Raw genomic sequence first — 14,256 nt, 5'->3', positions numbered from 1 at the left:
CCATTGCCTATTCCTACAGCACCTTGGATTGATATTTCTATGGATTTTGTGTTAGGTTTGCCTAGGACTAAGCGTGGTCGAGATTCCATCTTTGTGGTTGTTGATCGATTTTCTAAGATGGCACATTTTATTCCATGTCATAAATCTGATGATGCATCTCATGTAGCTGATCTTTTCTTTAGAGAGATTGTTAGATTGCATGGCATGCCTAGGACTATTGTTTCTGATAGGGATTCGAAGTTCTTGAGCTACTTTTGGAAGACTTTGTGGTGTAAGTTGGGTACTAAACTGTTGTTTTCTACTACTTGTCATCCACAAACTGATGGTCAAACAGAGGTAGTGAATAGGACTTTGTCTACTTTGCTTAGAGCTATTATCAAGAAGAACATTAAGTCTTGGGAAGATTGTTTGCCTCATGTTGAGTTTGCTTATAATCGTTCTGTTCATTCTGCTACTCAATTTTCGCCATTTGAGATTGTGTATGGATTTAATCCTTTGACTCCATTGGATTTATCTCCCTTACCTGAGCATGAGTATACTAACCTTGATGGCAAGAAAAAGGCTGATTTTGTGAAGCAGATTCATGAGAAGGCAAGGCTGAATATTGAGAGGCGCACGAAGCAGTATGCCGAGCAAGCCAACAAAGGACGTCGCAAAGTAGTGTTTGAGCCCGGTGATTGGGTATGGCTGCACATGCGCAAGGAAAGGTTTCCATTGCAGCGGAGATCCAAGTTACTTCCTAGAGGCGACGGGCCATTTCAAGTGTTGGAGCGCATCAATGACAATGCCTACAAGTTGGACTTACCAGGTGAGTATAATGTGAGTGCTTCTTTTAATGTGACTGATTTGAGTCCTTTTGATGTAGGTGATGCTTTGGATTTGAGGACAAATCCTCTTCAAGAGGAGGGGAATGATGCAGCCCAAGGTTCGTTGGTGCACGACCCGGTGCATGTCCCTGTTGGTCCGGTTACAAGAGCACGAGCCAAGAAGTTCAAGGAGAGCTTGATGAGCTTAGTTCAAGAAGTGTGGGCTCAAGAGTTGATGAAGAGACCTATTGGAGATGGTGGAGTCGGCCCAAGTCTAATTAATCTCATTACATGCGAGTGGGCCGAAGCTTGAAGATGTGATTTATTTTGAAGACTTCTTTTATTTAGTTTAACTTTGTTATTTTCGCAGCCCATGAGTTATAGGGCCTTGTTATTTTCGGATTTATTTAGTAAGGGCCTTGTTTGGCTTATTAGGGCTTGTTTTTAAGTTGTTTCCTTATTAGATTAGGTTTAGCCTTTGCCTATATAAGGCTTCTATGTGTTGGACGAAATGGGAGCCTACCTTTAATCAAATTGTGAGTTTTTATTCTCTCTTGAGAGTTTCGAATTCTTCTTGATTTTTCCAAGACGAATTCAATTTATCGACGTAACGGCGAGATTAACCAACCCTCGTCGGGTGTCATTCAGCGTCCCCGAGTTGCTGCGTCAACTGCACGTTGGGGTTTAGGGATCCGTTCGCCTAAATCATTCCGTGGGTTAGATTCAGAGGTTTTGGGATTTCCATCCTTTCCGTTCCAGTTCAGTCTTCCGCGTGCGTTGTGTTCGATCGATCGGCAAGGATCGTATCAGAGGCTTGAGAGATTTATAACTCATACTAATTTAAGATAGGAATATTAAATAACAACATATTAACAAACCAAAAAAGAAGTGAAAATAATATAGAGCAATGCGAAAACATAATAAATGTTCGATTTATTATAATCATGTATGGCTAATAATAATACCAGAACAAAACATCCTAATTAATAATAATATCACGAATCGAGGAGTTGTCACTTTCCCACTTATTGTTGTGTTTCTTTTTTCCAAAATAACTTGGAATAATTATAAAAATGATGTTTTCTCTAGCAGGACTAATTATGAGATAGATGCATGATATAAATTGAAATTTTACTATTTTTTGAGCAGCCTATAACTCATCGAACACTGCAATATACTTAAAATATATACTGAATCACAAATATTTAGTAAAATAGCGATAAATATTAATTGAGGAATCAAAGTAATAATCAATTACATTAAAAAGCAAAAGAAAAAAACACAGCTTAAATTAAAAAATTCTCATTTGCGATTCTAGAGAATGTTAAAATCACCCTAGCAAAGTTGTCTTTCTGCATCAAAGAAAAACAATCATTAGTAGTATAATTTAGTTTACATGAATTAATTGTATAACTCAAAACTTTTATAAACATAGATGCCAACCAACAGATTGATAAATCAATCTAATTCAAAAAAAATTCAATCATCTCTAACTGCCAACTATTGTTGATACGTTCTCATTTATTGTGAGATAGCAGCAGATAACCAAAACCAACACAGCTTTGTTCTTACGCTAATGGAATAAATGACCAAAACCCAGCAACATAAAAAGAAGCTAATTGAATAATTGCACACAAGCTTTACAGAAAAAGGTTCAAAACCAGGGGCACGCCTGTCCATTAGGAGACGTACAATGTATTCTCTCGGCATATTAGGAAGTTGCCTGGCAAGATGTTTTTCAATCCTATCAGCCTGTAAAAGTACACACAAAGTTATTGAATCAAGCTCCGATTTCCTTGTGAGAAAACACACAACAATTCGAGTTTAGCAGATGCCACAACCTAAAGGAACATAGACCAAATTTTCAATTCCATCAAACGTAAACATAATAAGGTTTGAGAAAGAGAGATAGCAGCAGAAGTAATTACCAGATCATGTGTTTATCAACACCATCATTGGACATGCATACAAATTTGAGGCTTCCTGCCATCACCAAAGCCAAGTATGTGTGTGCCAATCAAGCAGAAAAACCATTTAAAGAAATAGAGAACAAAAAATCAGGAGAAAGGACAAAAAAATCACCAAGAAACATGGGCATTAAAGCAAGTGGTCTTTGATCAATCTGTATCAGAATACTTGCCTAGCTTCCACTATCAGAAACTGAAATAAATGAAAGAACAAAGAATAACCTAAACTCAAGACTTTGGAACCACCAGAAGCTTTAATACTACATAACAAAGTTTCTCTTGAATAATAACAAAATAGGCATCTCTCCATCTCTTATTCAACACTAATGCACTGCATACCATTGAAAATCCCACTGCATAACCCAAAGACACCAACCTCCTCGACGATTAGTCTCTCTCTCTTTCTCTCTCTACATAATAATTAAATAAAAATACTGATGGAATTCGGCTCATAAGGGATCCGCTACTTGGAGAGTTTACCTGTTTGTGTGAGACTCTCCTTTCACTTGTGAGAGCCCGGGGTGGCTACCTTGTTCGTCGAGACAGAGGAGTCTCCGACGACGGCACAGGGACAGTGGCGAGTCGGGGAGGCAAGGTTGAACGACTGTGAATTAAAGCAATCACATAGAGTTAATTAACAAAATCCAAACCAAAAATATGAAAAAATATAAATGAAAAGGTGAATCGCAGACAAACAGCCATAGAAGAAGAAGAAGAAGAAGCTTAGGGTTTAAGTTTCCTTTGTTAAAATTCTTTCCAAAAAATTTTCTTTCTAAGCAAAAGATCAGAACTTTACAAAACAAGTTTTTCCTAATATATTCTTACCATGTATTGCGTGAAAGAGAAATCATTCCAAAAAAAGTTCTTTCTAAAGTAGAGAAATCATTCCTATTGTTAAACATTTACCTTGTATATACTTTTAATCTTTCCAAAAAAAGTTCTTTCTAAAGTAGAGAAATCATTCTATATTTACTATTGTAATCTTTCATAATAGAAAACTTACCATGGAGGAGAAAAACTTACCATGGGTAGATCGATGCAGGGCCGACGTCGCGAATCGCGGTGGGGGAGGGAGAAAGGGAGGTGGCAGATCGCGGCGAAGGCCAGCGGGGCGAATCGTGGTGGGGGAAGTGCAGTTTTGAGCTTTCAACACCTCCATGGTCGGAAATGGTTTGAGATGCTTGAAGAGAGAGAAATATGGGATGGGTTAGATCGATGCAGGGCCGGCGAATCACGGTGGAGGCGGTACGTTTATCGATGGAGGTGGCGTAGGCAGATCGCGGAATCGCGGGGAGGGGGGGAAGGAAAAATGGAGGTGGCAAACAGCGGCGATGGAGGCCGGGTCAATGTTGAGAACATCGGAGTCGGAGTGGCCGTTGACGATGGCGCGGCGAGTCGCGGTGGGTGCCGATGCGGCGAGAATCCATGGTTGAATCCCGAAGTAGGGAGCGGCGAATCGCGGTGGAAGGTGGCAAATCGCGGTTGCGGCTGGTAGGGCGAATCTCCGGTGGGGGTGAAAAGGATATCTTGTGATCGGCGCAGAGAAAGGAAATTGCAGAAATGGGGTGGTCGGCTTTGGTGAATCTATGGATCCCATATTCATTTACAATGTTTAATTGTGATGTATAATATAATAAATAAAATAACATATAAATAAAATACAAATTATGTGGAATTATATTGCCACGTCAGCGATAGAGAATTGGGTTAGAGGCTCTAGAATTGCAGGGATTTTAAATGGTCAATTTTTAGATATGCCACGTAGGACCCCGAATTAAGGAGAGCGCAGAATTCCTTAACCGTATTATATATTTGATATCTAGTACATTATTTTCGTTGTTTTCAAATTAAGCAAACTTCAGTTTTCAACAAAAACAAAAAAGCGAATTTCCCGTTTCTCTACTAGTACTTGTGTTGTATCTTCTATTATTACACTAGTAGATGAACGTCAATAGTAATTTTAAGATTTAAATTTCACAGTATTAATTATTGGCGTTAGAGAATGCATGAGACAAGATATAATTTTAGAGTAATATTATTCATACATACTAATATAATAGGATATTTTAGTAATTTTCTCTAATTAGTGATTAAGACTTAATTAGTGCTAGTTAATTAAAGTAGTACTCCATATGTTCCATTTAACATGACCATTTTTTTATTTTGGATTGTCCCATTACAAATGGTTCCATAAAAAAAATTGTTTATCTCACAAAAAGTTGTGAGCTTCACCGTTCTCTATCACTTTAACTTTTAGGGGGGTGTATTCGTTGTGAAATTTGATAGATTTCTATGGATTTTAAAAGTCTGGGTGTATTCGTTCAAGACTTTTAAAAGTCTGCAGAAATCTGGGTGTATTCGTTCAAGACTTTTAAAAGTCCATATAAATCTGGGTGTATTCGTTCAAGACTTTTTAAAATCCATACAAATCTAGGTGTATTCGTTATTCCATTGACTTAAAATCCGGAATGACTTTCATGGATTTCATCCAAAAAATACACACGACGAAATCCGGCCAAGAACCATAGAATTGAAATCCATCAAGTTTTAAGCGAGCGCTGAGTTCCAGCGCCCGCGGCCAAGAAGCCAGCGAGCGCTGGAACTCAGCAATCGTTGAGAGTGTCCAGCGAGCGCTGGGTGTGCGCGGGCGCTGGGTTGCCGCGGTCGCTGGGCCCAGGCAGCCCAGCCACCCACGCTTTTTAAATACAGCTCTTCGATTTTTTTTCCTCATTCCACAGTCTCCGCGGGCGCTGGTTTCATGGAATTCAATTCCAAAATTATCCCGTAAAGTCTTCGAAAATCAGTGAAAATCGGGGTGAAATCCAACCACGAATTCTTTGAAAGTCGTCTGGAATCTATGTGAATTCCATGAAATTTAAATTCCATGGACTTTTTAAAGTCTGTGGAAATCCACAACGAATACACCCCCCTTAATCACTCTTCTTCTTAATAATTGTGCTAGAAATTAAATTATCATGTTTAATGGGACATAGATACCCACACAAAGGCCCCACTGTATGCACACGGCTACTACTCATACAACAGTGGGAAAATTATACTGCATGCACTGGGAATTGAATCCAAGGTCTCTCACAAAAGAGAGTTTTTGGGGTGTCTCAGTTTTACCATTTGAGCTAGGCCTCATTAGCGGCAACTATATAAATTATTAGAAACAAATGATTTCATGTGCGTGTGTTGGTATAATGGTAGGAGGTTAATGCCCGAGACCTAAGGTCCTGAGTTCAAATTCTCTGTCATTCAACCTTGGAATTTCTTTATTTATTTATGTAATTTATATATAAAAAAAATGATTTCATATGTGTATCAATGAAATTTAATTAGAATAATATTTTAAAATGTAATGAAGTGGATTCAATTTGAGACCTATCAATAATTAATCTAGTCTAATTTTAGTAGCTACTAAGATCGCGGGGTAACCCCCCGTCTTGAATAGTAATAAATGCATTCATTAGAAAGTAAAAAGCTATCATATTTAAAAATCAAAAATAATTTTAAACTAATTCAATCTTTTATGATTAATACTATGTTTCTTTCTTCTTTTTTCATGAACTGTTGTGTTGTTTTTGATATTGAACCCGAAACGATTCATATGTTTACTAGTGTATAACCCGTCGAAATTCGACGGGTCATTATTTTGTAGCATACTTAATTTTAATTTTAATTATATTGACGATATATATATTATTATTTTAATTTGATATTATCTGTAGAAGTTTTTGTGTGATATATTTTTTTTATATCTTTGTTCTATTTTAGAATTAATATTTAAACAATTATTAGTGTTATATACGACATATAAGGAAGCTAAATCGTACAACATTTGGCAATAACTTAGTTACGAAAAGTAAAGTTAACGGTACTCAACACAACAATTCATTAAACAGGCAATTGGCCACATCTTCAAAAGCAAGCAATACAATAGTAATTTTCAATTCCTCATTTCAAACCTGAATCTACAGTAACCTTCATAAGCTTTTGCTTGAAGATGAAGTTTCCAAATCCAGAATTGTAGATCCGCATATAGCCTCTGCAAGTAAAAGATACGATATACATAAGCAATTTTCATACATAGAAATCTAACACTCATTCCCATCCATCTAGAATAGCAATGTTAAGTAAATAGCATTATAAATGTTTAATAAATGCTATTGGACTATAAAGATATGAATAAGATGATCAAGGTTACATCGTTCTTACCTTTCAATCTATCAAAAATTTCATTGTATACCACGTTAGTAGTTGTGTTGCTTGTCTGACCATTTTCATCACATATCAAAACTTTGAGACCTTTTTTGCTAGTGACTCGTGAGATCGCAACATACAGCTGGCCATGACTGAATACAGGTTTTGGTAGGTAAAGTCATACGTTTGAAAGAGATTGTCCTTGGCTTTTGTTTATAGTCATAGCAAAACAAACGTTTATGGGGAATTGTCGCCTTTGAAACCGGATCGGAAATTTAGTGAAATTCGACGGACTCATGACCATTCTAGCAATTGGGAATTTCTTACCCACATTATTTCCTGAAATCAGTTTTGCTTCAATCACACGTTCTCCTACTTCTGTAACTATCATCCTCGTTCCATTGCACAACTCATTGGACGGATCGATATTTCTAAGAAGCATGATGATGCATCCCTTCTTCAATTTTATTTCGTGGTTTGCCAATCCTAAACACTTGATTGTGTTGAGATATTCAACAGAAAACACTTTATCATCAACATCCACTTCTCCATCCGCTTTGCAAATGTTATCTGAACTAAGGTATACTTTTTCTTCGGCCGGCATTAAAGACATAGTGTAATCATTGATCGTATCCACCATTTCATTCGTGGGAGCCAAGATAGCTTTGTCCTTAAATTTTTCTGGATCTGACTCTGTATTCAAACCATCTGTATATGTATGGCTTACATATTTGGGCCTTCGATGGCTTTAATTAAAGTATCTTATTATGACTTTCTCTATAAAAAAGGAAATCCCTAATTCTATCCTCGTCACAGAGAAAAATAAATATGAAAAAGATCACACTCTTCTAAATCTCCCGAAACTATAATAGATTGAATCAAATATTTTGTTATACAAAAATACGAGAAGTCATGCAGGATGTTGAAACATGTTTATATAAGCAACTAACTTTGCTTTACCTGCTTTCTTCCTTCAAGTGTGAAACATATGGTTTATTTTATGTTTGAAAACCTTAAAATGCAATTTTCAATATCGGTTACAAGTCACATTTAAATTGTATTGAATGAGAGAGTTATAGCTTCCTACCAACATGCTACTGAACTCCCATAACTAAATAATCACTACTCAATTATCTTTCAATTTGCTTTGATCTAAACTTTATACCTTAATGAAATCAATTACAATTGTTACAAAATGTTACATTTGATCTCCTTAAGTATGTATTATTCATATAAAATAATAACTTTTGAAGAAATAGCTAAACAAATATTATTGGTTCAAAATATGAACCCCAACAAATATTTTTTTCTTGGCCTATTTAAAACTTTTTCAAATATTATAGGTTCAAAATATGAACCCCAACAAAAAAAAATTCTTAAACAATTGAATTTTTTTTACTATTATTGTTATAGGTCCCTTGATGAGCAAACTGTAATCGTTTACCATTGATCTCATTTATTAGAGATAATAGCGACGAAATTTCAAATCCATCAATTTCCTTCTCCATTTTGATTGCATATTCTATACCCCCTTATATTCATAATGTAAATTTTTTTCGGGCTTTTTGAATGCATATTCAATACCCCCTTATATTCTACCATGTAAATTTTTTTCGGGCTTTTGCATATATTATTATTAAATGCGATTTTATTAAAAGAAAAAACAAAAAACCCTTGAGAGCACAAAGAGCAAACTAAGGGCCGAGCCTCATTAAAATCCCTCTAAGGCAAACCCGTAAGGGAAAATTATGCTCAATTTAATTTTAATTAATAATATATTTATGTTTAGTAACACAATCACTTTCGGATGGAAAACATAAAAAATACATAAATGATGAGAGCTCATGAGAGCAATTTTGAGTATTCAATTGAGAAAAGACTTACATTATATATATTTACTGACTTTGTTCCATTAAGTATTCAATTAAGAAAAAATAGTGTCTCATTTCAAAGGTTGAGATGAAAATAGTGACAAAGTTCAGGTTTTATCATATTTCTTTAGTATTATCGTGAGTTAGCCATAAGACTTTGAAAATAATAAATATGATGTAATATTTCTTTTTTTTAATCTTAATAGTATTTCATTATTTCTTGAGTGTATGCTTTTCAATAAAACACTATAAACGAAGGGAGTACATAGGAGGGAGTATAGTATATCCATTCAAGAATGGTTTTCCCATTTCACTTTTCTTTTTTTCCCTATTTTGGTGCAATTAGAAATAGTTGATTTTTCTAATTTTATTTTTATTTTTATTTTAAGGTAGTGTGAGGTGTATAGGTGTGCTATGATTTACGATTTAGTCAAGAATTAGATATGACTTATGAACAAAGATTCGATTTGTGTTACAAGTGTACAAAACTACAAAGTGGTGGGTCACATAATCAAATGATTGTGGAGTTTAATCATCAAAATTCATTGATTTTGACAACGAAGAATTTTATGCAAATTAAATAGACAATTAAATCCAATAAATCTGCAAAGATTGCCTATGTCGGAGATATGTTTAAGAACTATTCCCTCCGTTTTTTTAAGTGTCCCATGGAAAAAAAAGTACAGATATCAAGGAAATTGGAGTATTACTTTAGTGTTCATATTTATTATTTTCAAAGTGTAATAAATTTATTCTCAAATTTTAAAATAGGACACTTAAAAAGGGGTAAAATAGGAACTTTGTCATTTTTTATTCTCAAATTTTGAAATAGGACACTTAAAAAGGAACAATAAATTTATATTAATAGGACACTTAAAAAAAACAGAGGGAGTAAGTTACAAGACTTAATAAAATTTTATTATAGTTTGTTTTAATTTATGGGTATGTTTTTTATGGACTTATTATTACCTTTTTGGGATTATATTTATAATTCCAAAAAGAAAAAAAAGGAAAAAAGAAAAGAAAATCAAAAAGCTTCAAGCTATATAACCTTAGCTTGATGAATTTATGATAATGAAGTTTAAATTAATATGACAAGAATCTTTGGCTTCGTTTTGAAATAAGAATCTCATATAGATAATCATTCGTTTAGTGATTGCAGACAAGTGCGATTACAAAGAGCCATTTTTGCAAATCTATCGGCAAACTCATTCCCTTGGCGGCTTGCAGAGATTGTGTGAATTGTTTTTCCAATATCTCTCTCTTTTTTCCAAAACAACCTTTGGCAATCAGTTTCTACAATAGCATCAGGGAAGCCTTTCTCACTCCTCCAAAGCCATGTTGAACATTCCTGTTCCTTAGTAATGAAAGTTCAGGTTTTACCTCAAAAAAAAAAACACACAGCACGATATAAAACCACAGAAATACTGATATATCAGATCAAACAAAAATCCTTATCCTGTTTGTAGAGATATACATCCAGGTCTACTACACTCACCCAAATCAGATTGAAGCAATGAAAATCAACTCTGGATATTAACTGAAAAAAGGATTTCTATGCTACAAAATAATTCAAAACACAGAAACCTTAATTCATACTCCCTCCGTCCCAAAGGAAATGTCCTCCTTCTTTTGGGCACGGTTATTAAGGAGCAAGTTAATTAGAGTATTAAGTGGTGTTGTGTAAAGTTAAAAATTTAGTGGGTCCTACAATAAAGCATTTAATTATTTAAGGTTGAAAGTTAAGCTTCAAGCTTCGCCGGAACGGGGCTGCTCCGAGCGCCGTAGCTCGAGTTTTCCGGTATCTGCCGCGGCCTCTTCCTCTTCGGAGCTGCAAAACGATAGCAGCAAGATTTTTAGCTCCCTTAATCAGAAAAATCTGGAAACCGAGCACAGCGTGATTTAACACTTACCGACAGCTGAAAGGGGCCCAGAATTGGATCCCAAATTGGGATTATTGGCCGAAGGAGAATTCGAAATCGGTGACGAATTATGCGATTTCGCATCGCTGCCCAATCTGTTGATTTCTCTCGACTCCTCCTTCTTCGATGAAGGGGCTTGCGACTGAGTCATCAAGCCGTACAACACCTCCGCGATTTCAATCTCCAAGTCCTCCGGATTCGATGAGCTCGGCTTCGACGCAGCCGCAGCCGCGACTTTCGGCGGCTTCAGCTTTAGCCCTGAGTTGTTCACAGTCTGCTTCTGCAGATTGCAAAAGTCGAGAATTAAGAATCGAAGAAAATCTTTCAAGTTTCGAAAAAATTAATGACCGATTTCAGACACTAACAAGCTTCTTCCTCATGGAAACGTTGGAAGAAGACGGAGACATCGGAGCCGCCGGCGGCACAGGCGTCGCCCCAGCCCCGACGCCGACGACTTGTCTCGCCGGAGGGCACGGCGGTGGGAGAACACAGTCGAGAGGGTTTTCTGAGAGTGGAAATGGGCTGAAATAAGTTTAGGCCTAACAGATTAAGGTTTGAATTAAGACACAATTAGTAACTTAATTAGGCACTTAGTATCCCTTATTTTTTCCCAAAAAGGAAAGGGAACATTTCGTTTGGGACAGCCCAAAAAGGAAAGGAGGACATTTCGTTTGGGACGGAGGGAGTAATAAAGATAGAGGGATCAAATTCTCACCTCAAGATGACTCAAAACTAATACTAAAATTATCAATTTTTAGGCCATGGCTTCTTTTTTATCTCCTTTCTTGCTACGAGCTGGCTTCTCCATCCCTACAATCATCCGAGACAGGATATCCGCTTGCTTCGTGTGACCCCCTTCATTCAGATTCTTGATCAAGTCTTTGCAGCTGCTCCAATCAGTAACCCCTCCTTTCTCCATAATCTTGAATATGCATTGAGAGTCTTCCCAGCAGCTAGCAGAGTGTCCAGAACCTTCTCGCAGCTATAGTCCCTGTCCATGCCATAATCCAATACCTTCAACGCAGCAATAGTCTTCCCCTTCTCACATAGCACGGATAACAGGCTGTCAAAGTCGGGCGCGCAATGCCACTCTGCATCAGCAGCTCAATTCGCCCGAGGGCTTCCTCAACGTGCCCCCTCATAAGCAAAGCTTCCAATATCTTAAAAATCAAATCTTCATGATCAGTCACCCCCTTCTCCAGCATGTCTTCATCACCCTGCTTGCCGTCTGCACCCGTCCATCTTCAAACAAGGCATCCATCACCGACCTATATAGCGTAGAATCCGGACAATGACCATTCTCAAATCTCAATCATGCTATCCAGCACGGCCTTCGCCTCTGCAGGATCCTTCTTTGTCAAGTAGCTTTGGACAAGCGAATCAAAAACACTTTTCTCCGAAGCAACCTTCCTCCTAAGCATGATCTTGAGAAGCTCGAATGCAGAGTCGGGTGTCCCTTCTTTTGAATGCCCACAGATGAGAGCATTCATGGCCATGGGATCCTGCACACCCAATTTCATCAATTGCCGCACAAGGGTTTCAGCCTTGGCGGTCTGGCCGTTGCTGCAAAGATACTCAATCATCGGATTGTAAGCACTCGGTTCCATATGCAAAGTACGCTGAGGTCTTAATATGATATCCTTCTCAATGAGCTTATCCAGCAACTTCACACCTCTATCATATTGACCAGCCTTGCAGCAATTCTCAATCAGAACACTGTAATAACCTGCTTCAGACGGAATACTCAGCTTGATCATCGCCTTCAACATATCAACTGCAGCATCCAAATCACCCGCCTTGCACTGGCCAAGCATCAGTTTCATGAAAGTAGAGTTATCAGTAGGTGGAATGTGCTTCTCCACCATATCCCTCAACACACTCCGAGCCTCAGACATCTTAAGACATCTCCGAGTCACACAGCCATGGCAACAAGGTTGAATAGGTAACAACATTTGGCTTAATCCCATATCCCTTCATCTCCTCCACCAACCTCAATGCATCATCCACTCTCTCCACTGCAACATACCCTTTGATCAAAGTCGCATAAGTGATTACAGTAGGCTCAATATTCCTACCTTTCATCTCCAAAAAATACTTCTCTGCCTCCTCCATTTTCCCAACCGGATTATACCTATTAATCATGGTGTTATATGTTACCACATCCGGCGTAATCTCATGCGTCTTCATATCTTCAAAGAACCTATTCGCAGTCTCCACCTTCCCTGAAAGAAAAAAGCCCCAAATCAAAGCGTTGAAGGTCTGCCTAGTAGTACCTGTACACAATAGCATATCCGTGGTTAGTTCTTTAAATAAATTGAAAACTGAATCTACGACATCAATATATATATATGCGACCAAAATTGAAAAAATCGAAACAAACACAACATTCTCCAAAAATGAAAAAAACCAAAACCATGATCGAGATGGAATAACATTAAACCACACATGGCACTAAACTTCAATGAGCCTCGAACCTTCCCACAAAACTCAGAACCTCAAAGTTGAAAGAATTACCGTATATTGCTCCAAGGACGAAGAATGACCTGCAACTTTTCCCTCTCTCTGGAATTTCTAAAGCCCACTTGTAGAGGAATAGCCTGCCAAGAATTTTAATAAAAAATCAAGGTGTAAACATGTCATAAATCCGCTGATTTGCCTTTCCAAATCTATCACTCTCACCTTGAATCATGGATCTGTAGCGTGGGGTGCAGCCATGGATGAAGCACCTCCCAAATTTGTTGCAGCCATGGATGAAGCACCTCCCTAATTTGTGCCATGGAAATTGACAGAGCGAGACTGAATCTCCCAATTACAGAGCCGGTTGTTTGAGATTTGTGGGAAGATTCGACACGGATTGTTTGAGAAGTCGCGACAGAGAATAAATCTCTCAATTACACAGCGGATTGTTTGAGATTTGTGGCAAGATTGATGGAAACTCATATTGGGAGAGAAGCTTTGAGAGATGTAACGGGCGTGGCTGTGTAAAATTTGTGGGAAAAAAGATGTGAAGGCTGAAGCTAGGCGTGAGGAGAAAGCATTTGAGATAATATGAAATAAAGGATTGTGGGAGTGCCATGTAGGAGAGAGAATCACTATGGAGGCTGCAATATGTATTACTTTATAGAATTGATAGATAGATTTATTTTACATCGATCATAAATCATAAATGATTTCATCATAGGTGTTCCCAACATTAATATAATCAGCAATTTTGGTTTGTTTACTTTTTTTCACTTACAAATGATGGTTCACTAATATAATTAACTGTATGATATTTTGTAAAACATATTATGTTTAAATTATTAAATGCTAAAAAAATTACTTAATTTCGTTATCATCTATATGTAACTACTCTTACTTCAAGGTTTTTAATGTTATATAAACATATATTCATATATTTAACAATTTTTATATGACAATTGAGTTTCTAAAAAATTCTTATACATCAAAAGTTATATTTGGGTATAGCAGTGTGGATAGTGAATAT

At 36.9% G+C, this 14,256-nt stretch overlaps 2 pseudogenes; both read right to left on the bottom strand.

Annotated features, from left to right (window-relative positions):
* Nucleotides 1–6,812: 6,812 nt before the first annotated feature.
* On the bottom strand, nucleotides 6,813–7,616 carry LOC131025768 (uncharacterized; annotated as a pseudogene).
* Nucleotides 7,617–10,255: 2,639 nt separating this feature from the next.
* LOC131026343 (pentatricopeptide repeat-containing protein At2g37230-like) lies at nucleotides 10,256–13,898 on the bottom strand (annotated as a pseudogene).
* Between the last annotated feature and the right edge of the window lie 358 nt (nucleotides 13,899–14,256).

This window comes from Salvia miltiorrhiza, chromosome 5 (genome assembly GCF_028751815.1).
Source record: "Salvia miltiorrhiza cultivar Shanhuang (shh) chromosome 5, IMPLAD_Smil_shh, whole genome shotgun sequence".
NCBI lineage: Eukaryota > Viridiplantae > Streptophyta > Magnoliopsida > Lamiales > Lamiaceae > Salvia > Salvia miltiorrhiza.
This window is presented reverse-complemented; position numbering and strand designations above follow the sequence as displayed.